The 16,585-nt window shown below is 40.9% G+C and overlaps 1 protein-coding gene across 8 annotated transcripts in view; it reads right to left on the bottom strand.

Annotated features, from left to right (window-relative positions):
• Window positions 1-16,585, bottom strand: part of cracd (capping protein inhibiting regulator of actin dynamics) — a 226,219-nt gene that overhangs the window by 129,761 nt on the left and 79,873 nt on the right. The window contains exon 2 of one of the 8 annotated variants that reach the window (XM_043690514.2): window positions 4,120-4,244. The exons of the other annotated variants lie outside the window; for them this stretch is intronic. The gene's annotated coding sequence lies outside the window, so the exon portion shown is untranslated. The remainder of the gene's footprint in view (window positions 1-4,119; window positions 4,245-16,585) is intronic. 8 annotated transcript variants of the gene reach the window in all.

Below are 16,585 nucleotides of genomic sequence, written 5' to 3'. Positions count from 1 at the left end.
GTAAGAATAGTTTGCGTCTAACATAAGAACTGCTTTCCATGTCATCAGGCAGCGTGCTCCTCTACTCAAGGACTGTCTTATGTACATCTCACTTTGATTTTCTTTATTTCTGTAGAGATTCATTGAGTGATATTCACTGCTCCCTCAGCCTTTCCATTTAACTGGGGATTCATGGCACTGAACTTCTTAATCCTTTATAAAACTGAATTTTTCTCTTGTGAACTAAAGGCCACTAAAGGTCACAATGATGGGAAAATTGTGCTGACTGAAGTGTGCTTCAGGCATTTGACAATCTCACTGGGAATCATTGAAGCCAGCTGCTTCATATCCAGCTGCTTCATCTCCAAGTAGTTAGAATAGTAGCCCATTTCTATACATAACAATATTCAGTTCTGCGAGAGTGACGATGTTCACTCTCAGTTTCATCCATGTTCTGTCACTCGAAACATTAACTCTGTTTTCTCTCCACAGATGCTGCCAGACCTGCTGAGTTTCTCAAGCAAATTCTGTTTCAGTTTGTCTCAGATCTCCAAAATCCACAGTCCTTTGTTTTACTATTGATGCAGGTTCTAGGTGACAGTGAGGACTGCAGATGCTGGAGAGTCAGAGCCTATAAAGTGTGGCACTGGATAATGCACAGCAGGTCAGGCAGCATTCAAGGAGCAGGAGAGTTGACGTTTTGGCCAGGACCCTTCATCAGCGCCACACGTCATCCATGGTCTGTCTGGGATATCATGTATCAACAGTAGCTCTTCAGCTTGCTTATCTGGGTACTCACTAAATACTAGATTGGCTGATGTGGACCATCTGGAGGAAACCCACACAGACATGGGGAGAATGTGCAATCTCCACACAAACAGTCACACAAGGGTAGAATCGAAATTGGGTCCCTGGCGCTGTGAGCCATCAGTGCTAACCACTGAGCTACTGTGCCACCCAAATTGGGTGTTACAAGTGTTCCTTTTCCCTTGTCATTAATGGGGATCTTAGTGGATGCAAAACAGTTGTGTTTGTCTCTAACAGGTGAAGCAGCTTGAGATATTTAATTATATTAAAGATAGTATATAACTGCCTCTGACTAATTGCCTTGAATTCCCAGCCTGTGCGGAGTTAGTTGATATTAGGTATGATAGCACAGTCTAAGCTCATACAAAAACAGCCGCATGAATCAGTGTCTTCAGAAGACAGGTGAAGAAAATGAAGAGGAAACTTAAAAAAAGGAATGGCATAGAAACAGAAGATCAATATTAAAAAAAACTTATGGAATAAGTTTTATATTCCATATTTATTAATTTAATTCAAATTCTACTAGTTTGTATTGTCTCTAGGGGCTCAGACTGGGCCTCTGGATTGCTAGGCTACTGATGTTACCATGACAGCACTGCATACAGATTTAACTAAGCTACTTGCACTACATGTACAATTGTGTAATTAGGTCAATTTCTTCACTAAGGTGCAGAGAATTAAAAAAAATTAAGCTTATATAAATAGTACTTTTTATGATTTTGTTCCAACAGCATCACATTTGTTAATAGCCTAACTGCAAATATAGCTACAATTATAATGTTAGAATTCTTCAACAACTTACTACAGATCACTTTTTCTCAAGAGTTCATTTAGATGATATTAACTGTACCTAAATGTAACTAGATGTCGAGTGTAATCTTCTAAAATAATTATATTAAAATTAGAATTGTTTATAGGTTGCAATTGCAATATAGGATGCAGTATGAATAATAAACATGGTTAAAATAAACAGGTTATAAACTTTTCTGAAAATAGTAGACTTAGCATTTCATATAAATACCTTTGATATTAGTTTATGTACTGAGCATAAAACCATTAAATATTAAGTACAGTCAATGCCTCCAGAAACACAAACTCAATATTTTAGCAGAAGCACCAGGCCACTGAAAAAAATCCATGAAGCCCTCTTGCAAAATTTCAGATGAAGACATTTGTGGCATGTTATACAATTTTTATTGCATTGATTAATGTTTATTTAATTATTTTTCTTATTTCTGTTTTTCTCATGAATGACATCTTCCTTTTCTTCTTTCTTTGTTTCAGATTTTACATTCTTGTCTTCAATAGTTCCACTTTTATTTATTTAGTTTAATTCTTGTTATAATCTTAAAAGGTGAAGTTTATATTTAAAATTGTATTAATGAATGTCAAAATCTTATCATGAAATTGAATAAGTTTACTGGGACACAATAGTAAAAACACTTCTGGCTGCATTTTCTTTCATTGCTTGTTCAAAATAACATTATTGCGCATGATCAAGGAACCCTGTGTAATGCAGCAAACACCTATCAGCCTATCAGGCTTGTATCAGTGATGAATAAAGCAGGCAGACTGTACTGCATTTATCGTTTGAATCCCAGCTATGTTAACAAGCAATTAACTTATTTATAGCTTTGTAATTAAACTGCAAGGCATCTTTTCTCTTTATTAAAGAGCCCAATTTGCAACATTATTTATTGCCAAGCTATAAAATCATATTCCTTTGGCAGACATTTTATATTTCTCATTAAGATTTATATTTTAACTGTCTTCCTGGATATGTGCCAAGAAACTCCTAGTTCAAGAATGAATATGAACATATCTTACAGAGTAAATTATCATCTTTAAACATTGAGAATAAAAAAACAGTATGCAACCTTTTGCCCCCTCCAGCAACAAAAATCAGAATTAATTTCTTCACCACATTAACAAAAGGAACAGTAACCACAGGACGTAAGTGATTATAGAGGTAGATCTTGACTTTGCTGAATAGTGTTAAAACAGATGATAATGAGTCAGCAGCACATTTTACATCTCCCTCAATTTTCACCTCCATTTACACAGTCAGACAAGACAAGAATCAGTCTACAGTCTATTAACTACTGCTATTCAGTGTAATCTGAGATATACCAGGCTCTAATTGAGCTGTTACATTATTGATAGACTCTTCTCTACATGTGTTTTTTTGCCTGTCTCTCTCTCTCTCTCAAACACACCTTCTAATATATTTAAATCTGCCCACCCTGAGCTATTTCTGACCATTGCAATGTTGGTTTCTGGTTCTAAAGCCCTTGTGTGACATATAGTACCTTTAACATAACAGAAATCAAAGAGAGGAATCTTTCTATCCCTAAAATGACATTGGATATGATGAGAAATTTAGGAAAACCAAAAGTTGAGTGAGGCCCTATTCAGTCACATTTTCCAACCAATCCCTGGAAGTCGATACAAGGTTCTTGCTAGTGAACATTGAAATGCCTTTTGGCATGGATTATTGTTCATTTATCACTCTCATCATTATCTAAATTCATCCTATTAATGTGCAGTTTCCTGTTTTCTCACCCATCAGATACAAATTAGATGTTTAGAATTCCAACAAGGAAGTCAGAGCAAGTACTTGGCAATTCTAACTTGCCACTTGCTCCTCTGGATTGTCACCTTGGACACATGGTACCAACTACTCAGGATAAGTTCCATGGACAGTGGTCACACGGACCTTACATCCACAGACATTGGCATTCATATACCAGCCTCATTGCATCAACAATGGCCTATGGAGCACACCATCACCTCCCATTGGAATGCTCTGCAAGGATACTTTGTGTGCAAGGACAAGCCTCTAGCTCACAGTTTAAACTAGGATGCGTCTCAGAGCTGCTTGCCTGCCCTCTTCGTACTCACTCAACTTGTGCCGACTTTGATGCTCAAGCAGCCCTGCATTGCCTTGCCTTGCCTTCTGGTGGGTTACCCCCTCAGCTGCACTTTAAAAGATCGACATACTTGACTTGCCTTTCAGCATAGACACAAAGCCAGGTATCTGGTCACGGTTGTTAGCAGTCACCAACAGTGCGGCTGGACATGTTGTTTCACAGCACTGTGTGATCCATCACTATTACTCCTGTACCATAGCATTAGTGGAGTCATAGAGTCATACAGCACAGAAACAGACCCTTCAGTCCAACTCGTTTGCACCATTCAGACGTCCCAATCTGACCTAGTTCCATTTGCTAGCATTTGGTCCAAATCCCTCTCAACTCTTCCTATTCATATTCCCATCCAGATTGAGCCCGCCAACTTCTGAAACAGTTTGCCCACTGCTTCCGACAAATCTACCTGACATTCCTATGTCTGCTTCTGTGTTGGGATTAAGTTACGAATGGCCGACATCATTTTGCCTGGGGTTGCGCAGGTTCCTGGTTTCCATCAATCTTCCAAGTTTTCATCAATCTTTCTTGGGCCTGAAAGAGAGATTTGGCAGTAAAGTGCTTTGGGCAAGAAAGACACCAAAGAGGCGTGGCACTTTGTTAATGAGGCAAGCTTGGGACAATGTTCTAAGAAAATCCTCTATGTATTACAGTAAGTACCCTCCATGAATCTCAGCCAATTTCTGGAAAGTTCAAAAATCACACAACATCAGGTTATAGTCTAACAGGTTTATTTGGAAGCACACTAGCTTTCGGAGCGCTGCTCCTTCATCAGGTGGTTCATCAGGAAATGCAGCAATTGTGAGACAACCACCTGATGAAGGAACAGCGCTCCAAAAGCTAGTGCTTCCAAATAAAACTATTGGACTATAACCTGGTGTTTTGTGATTTTTAACTTTGTACACCCCAGTCCAACACTGGCATCTCCAAATCAATTTCTGGAAAAATTCAGTTCAAAGTGTTTCACAAATAGGAAAGCCAATCCCAGTTCATGAGGCAGTGGAGTAAACTATTAGGAAGGGTGACTCAAAATGTACTTGAGAAATAGATGTTAGTAAGAGTTTTAAACATTGGGAAGTAATGAAAGGATTGAATCCCAAGATTGTAGGTTAGGACAGTGAATATTGTCTACATGGACTTTACTAAAGCATTTGACAAGGTCCCTCATGGTAGGCTGGTCTAGAAGATTAAGTCACATGGATTGCATGTGAGTTGGCAAATTGGATACAAAATGTGTTTGGTCACAGAGGACAGAGAATGAGTGAGGAGAGATTTTTTTTTGACTGGAGGTCTGTGACCAAGTAGTGTTCCATAACAATCAGTTCTGTGACCACTATTACTTTGTAATATATATAAAAGATTTAGATGAAAATGTCAGTGATCTGATTAGTAAGTTTGCAGATTACACAAAAGTTGGTGGAGTTATGGATAATGAAGAAGGTTATCAAAGGATACAGCAGGATATGGGTCAGTTGGAAAGTTGGGCGGAGAAATGGAGTTTAATCCAGACAAATGTGAAGTGAAGCATTTTGGGAGGTCAAATGCAAGAGGAAAGTATACTGTAAATATGACCCTTAGGAGCATTGACATTGGTAGGGAACTTGGGCTCCAAGTCCATAGCTCCCTGAAAGTGGCAACAAAAATGCTAAGTTATTTTGCAGCTGTATATAACTTCTTAGTTTGGCCACATTTGGTGTATTAGTGTGTAATTCGGGTCGCCACACTACAAGAAGGAGTGAAAGCTTTGGGGAGACAAGAAGGTGTACCACGATGTTGCCTGGATTGGAGTGTGTTAGATATAAACAGAGGTTGGACAAACTTGGATTGTTTTTGATGGAACATTGGAGGTTGAGGGGCAATCTGATAGAAGTATATAAATTTATGAGAGGTGTGATAGGGCGGATAGTCAGAGTCTTTTTCCCAAGGTGGAAATGTCAAATTGTAGGGGATATAGGTTTAAGGTAAGATGAGGAAAGTTTAAAGGAGATGTACAAGGCAGGATGTTTTTACTCAGAGGGTGGTAGGTGCCTGGAACATGCTGCATCTACAGGACATGATAGACGCAGATACACTAACAAAAATTAAGACACAAAGGGAATAGAGAGATACAGGCCATGTGCAGACAGATGGGATTCGTTTAGAATGGCATCGTGGTAGTACATGATAGGCCTATGGCCTCTTCCTGTGCTGTGCTGTTGTATTGAATGGGATCATTTGGCTAAAGCTTCCCCAGAGAAAGGGTCACACAAGCTTGGGAGGTAACAGCATGTTTCAGAACTGCAGAGACTGAAGGGAGACCAGTGGAAATGCAGCAATTTTAGAGAATGGATGAGTTGCTGATGTTTATTTTTCAGAAGGGGGTGATAGCAAAGATTTTTAAAAGGGTTAACTGGTACATGAGGAAGGTGCTCCACTGATTAGAGATAGAAGGTCAGGAATAGTTGTTGAGGCAGAGGTAGGGAAGGGGTGCAGGAGGAGCAACAGGGAATCAGACCAAATTATTTTTATTTTGGAGTTGGAAAAATTCATAATCTCTGACCTGTTCACATTCAGTGTTTGATATGAAGCAGAGGGTAGAATGAAGGAGTGGAGTGGAGTGGGTAGCAGCTATGGAGGCGAGAGGGAATTTCATTTCTCCTCCATTACTGCCGCTCCTCCTGGTGTTACTGAGAGACAAGTGAAGAGTGGGTTTGCATTTCATTCCCCCTCTCACATTTTAACTAGAGGTGGGAGGGCAGCAGGGTGTTCCCTTACAAATCTTGACATCTAAAAACTGGCAGGGACATACTTTTCACAAGTCAAGAACTCTGGAACATAAAATCATAGAATTCCTACGTGTGGAAGCAGGCTATTCAGCCCATCAAATCCAACCGACCCTCCAATACGCATCCCATTCAAACCGGTGACTCCATGTAACCCTACATTTCCCATGGCTAATCCAGCTCACCTGCACATCCTTAGACTGTGGGAGGAAATTCGAGAACCCGGAGGAAACCGGGCAGACCCAGGGAGAAGGTGCAAGCTCCACACAGATGGTCACACAAAGGTGGAATCAAACCTGTGCCCCCTGGCGCTGGGAGATAGCAGTGCTGACCACTGAGCCACGGTGCCGCCCTAACAATTCTCAGGGTTCAAATAGCACAGCACCCACTGCTGCTCTGCATCTCATTATCCACCCTGTTCTAGTCACAGCTGGAGCACGGGTAGCATTATGCCTTCCACCCTGATACTGGGATAGTAGGCATTTCAGCTGAAGAGCACTATATAAACAATACGAATTAACCAATTCCCATAGTGCTGCTATTGTCTCAGCAGAGTGATTTTTCCCACAATTACTAGAAACTAATTCTCATTTTGTGTCTATTTTTATTTTTGATTTGCCTTCTTTAATGCCATTAGATTGAAATGCCAGCATCCATCTTTTTCCCTTCAGTGTTCTGTAATCCAAGTTCCCAATGTTTGTGCAGTCATCTGACAAAGGGTCAAAGCTGGAATGAAGCATTTACCAAAGGGAATTAAATTCAGAAGATCAAGTCAGGCTGCTGCAACGATAATAATATCATATATTCCTGTAGAACATCCCATGATGTTTCAAAGATGTTGTCAAACTAAATCAGCCCTACCACTTCTAGTTAAAATGTGAGTGGTAGGAATGTAACCTAAGTGATATTATAGTAGATCGTCAAAGGTTTGGTTAAAGGAATCGACTTGAAGGAACATATTAGAGGAAACTGAGGTAGAGATTTGGAGATTTTACAGAAGAAATCTCGATCCTTGGCAAAAAGTCTGACCACCATTCATGAACTGCTTAAAATTGGGATACACAAAATAACAATGGAGATTGCAAGCTTTAGCTGGTTAATTATCCCATAGAAACATATGGTCTGCACAAATTCAATATTTTTACCTCTATGACTACAATGCAGTCAGTGGAAACAAAATTTGGGAAGAATGTAAAACAATCTGCAAATTCACTATCTTGCATTTTACTCTATTATACAAGTATTTCATTTCCACCTGCTTCTTGGATACTTTCCTGACAGTTATCAAGAGAAAGAGGGACAGTGTGACAAGGTTTGGAAGCTGGAGAGTAGCTAAGCATTTGGTTTGCACATGATGGAGTTAAAGTGACCCCAGGATTCCTTCAAAGCACATAATTGCATTGCTAATCTCACCAGTGCAGCCAATTCAAGAAAGATAGTTATTGAAGACAATACATGCCTTGCGGCTGACTCATCAGCAGACACATTGGACACAAGGACCCATTCAACTTTATTAAAAGAAAGTTCAATTATTCATCCTTATGGGCATGCTGCTTTAAATCTACTTGTGTGATTATATTATTGTGGCACGTTTTTCTTCCAGATCTGAATGTAATCAATTAGATGCCAGAGAAAGTACAATTCCAACTTTAGAATGGATATGATTGGCATTAAAACTGAAATTTGAAAAACTGCTTCTCTAGAACCTGTACTGTCCCATACTATCATTGTCCTGTTTGCTTCAACCTTCAAGACAAAGTTCCAGCTCCTTTGCACTGAGACTGCATGCCAAACCCTCTAAGAATTTCTGGAGTCTTTCCAAATTCACTCCATATTCCTAAGTCTGCTGCAGTCAAAATTGCAATACTGATTAAAGAAATATTAGGTCTTGGCTTCAAGCCATGTTGTATTGTGGGAAGCACAGGGCTCTGCATGAAGCTGAGTAATTACATTATTTTTTTCAAATAATGCTTCCTGCATTAAGATATTTCAAAATATATGAACACATGAAAAATAAAGGACTTGCCCTTTTATCTTTGTTTGATATAAACAAAGCTACTGGGCTGGCCAATAATACATTGTTCAGGAACTAAAGGGCTAATGTAAAGCAGATGCATGTAACATCATGTTGAGCACTGAAACCCATCTGTGTGCCCACACCACTGTGAAATACTTGTAGTGCTATTGGTCTGTCCTCGGCTATGAAAGAATATTAATGATGTCATTTCTCCATAACGTTTTCAGCATCCAAATAGCTGCCAGCGCTCAATATCCATATAAACAAGATGCTGTATGGCTGGCCTTATCAGCCATATTGAATTGCTGTCCTTCATTCCAGAGTCTGTTTCACAGTTACATGAAATAGTTGCATGCTGACCCAACTAGTTCAGTGATTTTCTTCATGTTGTCCTCAAGTTTCACAAAAGCAGTAGTTCACATCCTAAAGCTGCAAACATTTACTATCAGCTGACATTTATCAACAAAACTGTAAACAACATTGTTTATATAATATCTGTGAATGATCATCATTTTCTACTGTCTGGTTTTTGTTGAAGAAATACAGGATCAGAGGAGACAGGCAGCATAATGCTGCTATTGGATGGGCCCTGGCATATGTCTTTTGCTGTGGTCACCTTAACCCTGTCCACTGGTTTGACATAGTTGAGGCTCAGTTTGTGGAGCAATTAAACCTGGTGTATTAAAAGAAGATTTGGAGTCAAAATGGTTGAAGTTTATGTTGGCGAATCATGGCACATTTGATGGTCACCACATTGGCAGCATGATCCAATTAAAATATGAGTTCATGCTTACTTAGTACTCTCCAGTTCATATTTCAGGATACCTTACATCTGTTTCATTTATCAGTTTATTAACTTTTGCACTCAATTCAAGGCAGGTCTTCCCTTATTTCACTGAGCTTTGCATTTTTCCAATTTAACTACCTTTGGCTATTCATCATGCTGGCCTTCATAGTGAGAGGATTTGAGTATCGGATTATGGATCTCTTCCTGCAGTTATACAGGGCCTTGGTGAGGCCACACCTTGAGAACTGTGCGCAGTTCTGGTCTCCTAGTCTGAGGAAGGACATCCTTGCTATTGAGAGAGTCCAGCCAAGGTTCAGCAGACTGATTCCCATGATGGCAGGACTGACATATGCGGAAAGACTGGATTGTCTGGGCTTGTACTCACTGGAATTTAGAAGGATGAAGGGTGATCTCATTGAATCATATAAAATCCTCATGAGACTGGACAGGCTAGATCCAAGAAGAATGTTCCTGATGTTGGGGAAATACAGAACTAGGAGTCACAAGTCTAAGAATAGAGAGTAAGCCATTCAGGACTGAGATGAGGAAGAATTTCTTCACTCAGAGAGTTGTGAATCTGTGAAGTTCTATCCCACAGAAAGCTGTTGGGGTCAGTTCATTAGATATATTTGAGAGGGAGATGGATGTGGGTTTTGTGGCTAAAGGGTTCCAGTGGTATGGAGAGAAAGCAGGAATGAGATACTGAGATTGCGTGAACAGCCATGATCACATTGAAAAGTGGTGCAGACATGAAGGCCTATCCCTATACCTATTTTCTACGTTTTCATATTTCTATCCCTTTTGAACTATATTCTGATCATTTTTCCAGAGCAACTCTTCTACTCTCACATCTGCTATTTGACCCTTTGCATTTCTGAGTCAAGCAACATTATTTACCTTGCTGGACTAGAAATGTAGTGGTGCAAAAGTTAATGCAGGCAGCATCCAAGGAGCAGGAGAATCGATGTTTCGGGCATAAGGCCTTCTTCAAGAATGAGGAAGATATGCCAAACAGGCTAAGATAAAAGGTAGGGAGGAGGGACATGGGGGAGGGGTGTTGGGAATGCGATAGGTGGAAGGAGGTTAAGGTGAGGGTGATAGGCCAGAGAGGGGGTGGGGGCGGAGAGGTCGGGAAGAAGATTGCAGGTCAAGAAGGCGGTGCTGAGTCCGAGGGTTGGGACTGAGATAAGATGGGGGGAGGGGAAATGAGGAAGCTGGAGAAATCTGCATTCATCCCTTGTGGCAGATTTCTGCAGATTTCTCCAGCTTCCTCATTTCCCCTCCCCCCACCTTATCTCAGTCCCAACCCTCAGACTCAGCACCGCCTTCTTGACCTGCAATCTTCTTCCTGACCTCTCCGCCCCCGCCCCCTCTCTGGCATATCACCCTCACCTTAACCTCCTTCCACCTATTGCATTCCCAACGCCCCTCCCCCATGTCCCTCCTCCCTACCGTTTATCTTAGCCTGCTTGGCACACCCTCCTCATTCCTGAAGAAGGGTTTATGCCCGAAACATCAATTCTCCTGCTCCTTGGATACTGTCTGACCTGCTGCGCTTTTCCAGCAACACATTTTTCAGCTCTGATCTCCAGCATCTGCAGTCCTCACTTTTTCCAAAAGTTAATGCAATAAAGTTGCTGAATGTGACAATGACTGAGGCACAGCACTAGTTTGCTGAGCATATGCACTAGTGACCATTTTCTCCAAAGCCTCTATGGTATTCTATCAGGAAAAGGATTCATGTAGGGCACTATATTATGCATTGAAGAGCTGTTAATGCTTGATATCCTGACATTATATAGTTCGGCTTAGCTGAAGTAATGTCTTAAACATTACATCCTTTCCACCACCAACAGGCAGTGCCAACAATGTACAATGTACAAGATGCACTGCAATAACTCACCAACACATCAAGGTTTCAAGTCCACTATCTCCTACGTTAGAAGTACAACTGTGGCTGATGCTTGGGAAAACCAACATCCCTGCAACTTATACACCATTATTACTTGGTACTGTATGATCATTTCATCACTGTCATCACCTCAAAATCCTGAACTCACTCCATAACAGTAGTCAGCATTTCTGCACCATACAAACCACACAGGCTTCTGAAGATGGTTCATCATCACGATGAACAATAAATGTTGATCTAGCAGTGATATTCAGATCCCATAAACATATTTTTACACATTATAGTCTGGGTATGTTATTTTGTGACAGTGTTCTTTAAGAGGGGTAAGTCACATCACACACAAGCACTCATGAGTTACATAAGCGGGTCATCAGCCAGGTTTGTGAGCTTGTTCAGACCTCTTTTGAGTTCTTACAGAATACACATTTTGGAGTAAAGCCTCCCTGTTGGGTTGCAGCAAATGACAAATTTGTGGGTTCTTGAGTTCTGACTGGAACATAGTAACTGCCCAGTAAAGAATACATACAAAGTAAAACGTGAGTCCAGTGCAGTAAGGCACTATATTAAACTTCAACTTACCCACTGAAGCTAGTACCATTTTAAGACATTTCAGGCAGAAAATACTTCTAACATGACTGAGCAGATTACAGACTGAATATTTGCTATCCATTGTGCATGCTTTTAATCTGTCAGAGTATGGATGCTGGGTGATATTTCCTGTGAAACCTCAGTTACTAGTAGTCACACTCATTTGCCATGAAAGGATCAGCAACAGATCTGCTAATATAATGGTTTCCCCCCTATTCTTTGTCCTACCCTGTTATAAAAAGAGTTTGCTATTGTCCTTTGTTTCCTTTCTTTGCTCTTGGTATTTTTATGACCTCCTTGTGTATGTTAGTCTTTCATTTATTATTTATGATTAGATTAGATTAGATTAGATTAGATTACTTACAGTGTGGAAACAGGCCCTTCGGCCCAACAAGTCCACACCGACCCGCCGAAGCGAAACCCACCCATACCCCTACATTTATCCCTTACCTAACACTACGGGCAATTTAGCATGGCCAATTCACCTAACCTGCACATCTTTGGACTGTGGGAGGAAACCGGAGCACCCGCAGGAAACCCACGCAGACACGGGGAGAACGTGCAAACTCCACACAGTCAGTCGCCCGAGGTGGGAATTGAACCCGGGTCTCTAGCGCTGTGAGGCAGCAGTGCTAACCACTGTGCCACCTTCTTTAAAAATATTTTAATTGCTTTAAGACTTCATTGATTTCTGCTCTTTCCTCCAAGTCAGAATGGTTTTTAGTATATTCAATCTCATTGTTAAATTATATTCTGCTGCCTTGTTATTTTATTTGCCAGTCTTACTTCCATTTAAATTCATCCTATTCAGTCCAATATTTTTGTTTCAAATGGACTTTTGTATTTACTTGACTACAAAAGTATTTAAGTTATGATCACTGTTTCCTAAAATTTCTTCAGTCACTTTCGTTATTTGTCCTGGCTGAAAATTAGGAGGTCAAGTGTTGCACGCTGCTGAAATTCCATGGTGGGTTCATTGGTCTCCTAACAGAGTTATAATAAAAGACTGGCTGGATCATAGCAGAAAAATGTAGACATATAGAAAGTAGGAGAAGAAGTAGGCCATTTGGTCCTTCAAACCTGCTCTACCATTTAATATTATCATAGCTGATCATCCAACTCAGTACCCAGTTCCCACTCTCTCCCATACCTTTGATTCCTTCAGCCCTAGAAGCAACATCTTACTCTTTCTTCAAATTATTCAATGCTTTGGCCTCAACTGCTTTCTGTGGTAGAGAATTTCACAGGCTCACCACTCTCTACGTGAAGACGTTTCTCCTCATCACAGTCCTAAATAGCCTACTCCAAATCCTTAGACTGTGATCTCTGGTTCTGGACTTCTCCAGTCATCAGGAACATCCTCTCTGTGTTTACCCTGTCTAGTTCTGTTAGAATATTATAGATTCCCAACCTCCCCTAGAATATAGTTCTAACTGATCCTGTCTCTCTACATATATCGGTCCTGTCATTCCAGAAAACAGTCTGATAAATTTTTGTTGCACTCCCTCCATTGCCAGATCATCCTTCCTCAGATAAGGAAACTAAAACTGCACACTCCTATAATCAAACTCTCTCACTATGAAGGCCAATGTACTATTTGCAAGACCAACATACTCAGAAAGTCTACATCTTTTATTATGCTATATTCTAAGGAACTGCTGCAAAATCATATTTTAAAAATGAATCAAACTAAAGAATGAAACTAAAAAAATGAGCAAAGATAAAATTGCCAATTTATTTATTCTTTATTTTGTTTATACTAGGTTAGATTAAGGATTATATTAAGTACAGTAAGAAATGACTGTCCAGCATATTCATGTTAGTCCGAATAAAATGTATTATTTCTGCATTATGTTTAGATTAGATTCCCTATGGTATGGAAACAGGCCTTTCGGCCCAACAAGTCCACACTTACCCTCTGGAGAGTAACCCACCCAGCCCTCGCTAATGCACCTAACATCATGGGCAATTTAGCTTAGCCAATTCACCTGACCTGCACATCTTTGGGAGGAAACTGGACCATCCGGAGGAAACCCATGCAGACACAGGGAGAATGTGTAAACTCCACACAGACAGTCACCTGAGGCAGGAATCGAACTCAGGTCTCTGGTGCTGTGAGGCAGCAGTGCTACCATCGTGCTACCCCATGATGAGTTTACATCAACCCGTCAAGGTTTTCCGATAGCTCTACTAGCCTACCCAAATCAGAGAAAATAAATCAGGACTTTTCTGTTCCGGGCTTGTAAAAACAAAGAGAACTGGAAACTTAAGACAAAAAAATGAATTAAATTTCATTATGGTAATTTATGAGATCAGCTCAACTACATTATCATGTTTTGAGAAGATTTGTAGCTCAGGTTGAGATTCTGGATGGAGGTTTGCTCGCTGAGCTGGAAGGTTCATTTTCAGACATTTCATCATCATACTAGATAACATCTTCAAGTGAGCCTCTGGACGAAGCACTGTTGATGTTTCCTGTTTTCTATTTATATGTCTGGGTTTCTTTGGGTTGTGATGTCGTTTCCTATGGTGATGTCATTTCCTGTTCTTTTTCTCAGGGGATGATAAATGGGGTCCAAGTCAATGTGTTTGTTGATAGAGTTCCAGTTAGAATGCCATGCTTCTAGGAATTCTCACGCATGTATCTGTTTGGCTTGTTCTAGGATGGATGTGTTGTCCCAGTTGAAGTCTATCTATCTATATCTATATCTTCCTTATCTATATGTAAGGATACTAGTGAGAGAGGGTCATGTCATTTTGTGTCTAGTTGAGGTTCATGTATCCTGGTGGCTAGTTTTCTGCCTGTTTGTCCAATGTAGTGTTTGTTATAGTTCTTGCACTGTATTTTGTAAATGACGTTAGTTTTGCTTGTTGTCTGTATAGGATCGTTTAAGTTCATTAGCTGCTGTTTTAGTGTATTGATGGGTTTGTGGGCTCCCATAATGCCAAGGGGTCTGAGGAGTTTGGCAGTCATTTCAATGAGCCACCACTCACTGCAGCACAGAGGAACTACGCAGAGGAGAGGAATATCACCTATACAGTGTAGTCAAAAAGAATGGGTACCCAATGAACACAGTCCGCCGATCTCTCAGCAACAAACCCAAACAAGCAGACAAAATGCATCCAGAAACCCTAGTCACTCTCCCCTACATCAAAGACATCTCGGAATGTCGATTCTCCTGCTCCTCGGATGCTGTCTGACCTGTTGTGTCTTTCCAGCACCACACTCTTGACTCTGATCTCCAGCATCTGCAGTCCTCACTTTCTCCTAGTAAGTCAAGGGCAGCCTCTGATACCACTTCAGAGTCTTGGGTAGTCAGTCAGTTGGCCAGTCAGCATGGTCAGGGTCAGGATCATCCTCTCATGAAAGACTGAGGAGCCGAATGTTGGGAAGCACACCACCCATCTTGGTTCTTATTGCTCTACAGCGAACTATTTAATCCTGGAATGAGAGAAATGGAGGATTTGAGTGAAATGAAATTAGGTGGCACAGCTATCAGTGCTGTGGTGATGAAGTGTTCCGAGGGAGTGACTAGGCAGCACATAGGTCACTCAGGGTTAAGAGGCAAGGGAGTGGGGTGAATGACAGTGAGTGAGGGAAGATATTATAAGTCATCATGAGGGGGGCAGAACATGACCTTGGTGGGAGGTGGATACAGAAGAAGAGATGGGGTGAGTGTGAGTTATCACAGTGAAGAGTTACTGCTGAGCAGAGAAAGCTATTGATCTTCTTCATTCACCACTGTGCATTACTCCAAACATCTGAGACCACAGTGACACGGGAGGCAACCTTGGACTAAGCTGATGGGCTCTGATGATGTAGAATCCTGTGCTGATCCTGGGGGTAGGAAACATCTGCACTATCCTGTCCAGCAGGACTTTCAGGTGCCCATTTGCAAAGCAGGGCACCAACTTCCCCTTCCCTGCCACATCCAAGGCAAATGTCAGGAACTGTGCAGGGCAACACTGGACTGACAGTATGTGTCCTTGCACAATAGAGACTTTTAAAGATGGAACCAGTGCCAGCAATGCCAGCCTATTCCAGGGTATTCCAAGAGCGATGAGTTGTTCCTAGGAAATAGTAGAATCCAGCTAGCATTGAACCGGAGGGACACAGTAACTAATTAATGAGGTGGGTTGGAATGACAGTGTGAGAAAATTGACTAGCCTAAAGGAGAGAAACCTTCTGTGAAACTTGATTAAGCTGACACCAAACCAGAATATTCTAAGATGCAGCCCCTTGTTAAATTAACCTAAAATGTTGGGATTTATTGCAATTGGGTTGTGGAATTTGAAGAACTAGCTATCAAAGTAATTTGCATAAACTCCATGTAAAACCTGTGTAATATGCTGGTGTTCAAAAAAATAGAAGAGCAGTAATCCTGCTGAAGGGTGCAGTGCCAAACGGGAGACAAGTAGGTAATGAAGAGTTTGGGAGAAGATTTGTAGCTCGGATGCTCGTTGTTGTGGTTCTGTTCACCGAGCTGGGAATTTGAGGATGACAGGGGACAAAACGTCTGCCACACAAATTCCCAGCTCGGCGAATAGGTAATGAAGAAGCAGGATTCAGCTCATTCAACTGACTCACAGCTCACTGTATGTCTAATCAATCTTTCTCTGGCACTTTTCAAGAATGTCCACTTTCCTACATTACAATTATAATTCGAAAGTACTTCATTAGGATAAAGCATCGCTGGTGATCAGGAAAGGATCTATACAAAATGCAAGTCTTTTATTTAGGAAGATCATTTGGCATGCTGAATCCAATAAGGGAGGATGGCCTGGTGCATAGACATATAAGGAAATACC

The sequence above is a fragment of the Chiloscyllium plagiosum genome, unplaced genomic scaffold, assembly GCF_037043375.1.
Source record: "Chiloscyllium plagiosum isolate Xiang-an unplaced genomic scaffold, Cpla_swu_hap1 HiC_scaffold_1, whole genome shotgun sequence".
NCBI lineage: Eukaryota > Metazoa > Chordata > Chondrichthyes > Orectolobiformes > Hemiscylliidae > Chiloscyllium > Chiloscyllium plagiosum.
This window is presented reverse-complemented; position numbering and strand designations above follow the sequence as displayed.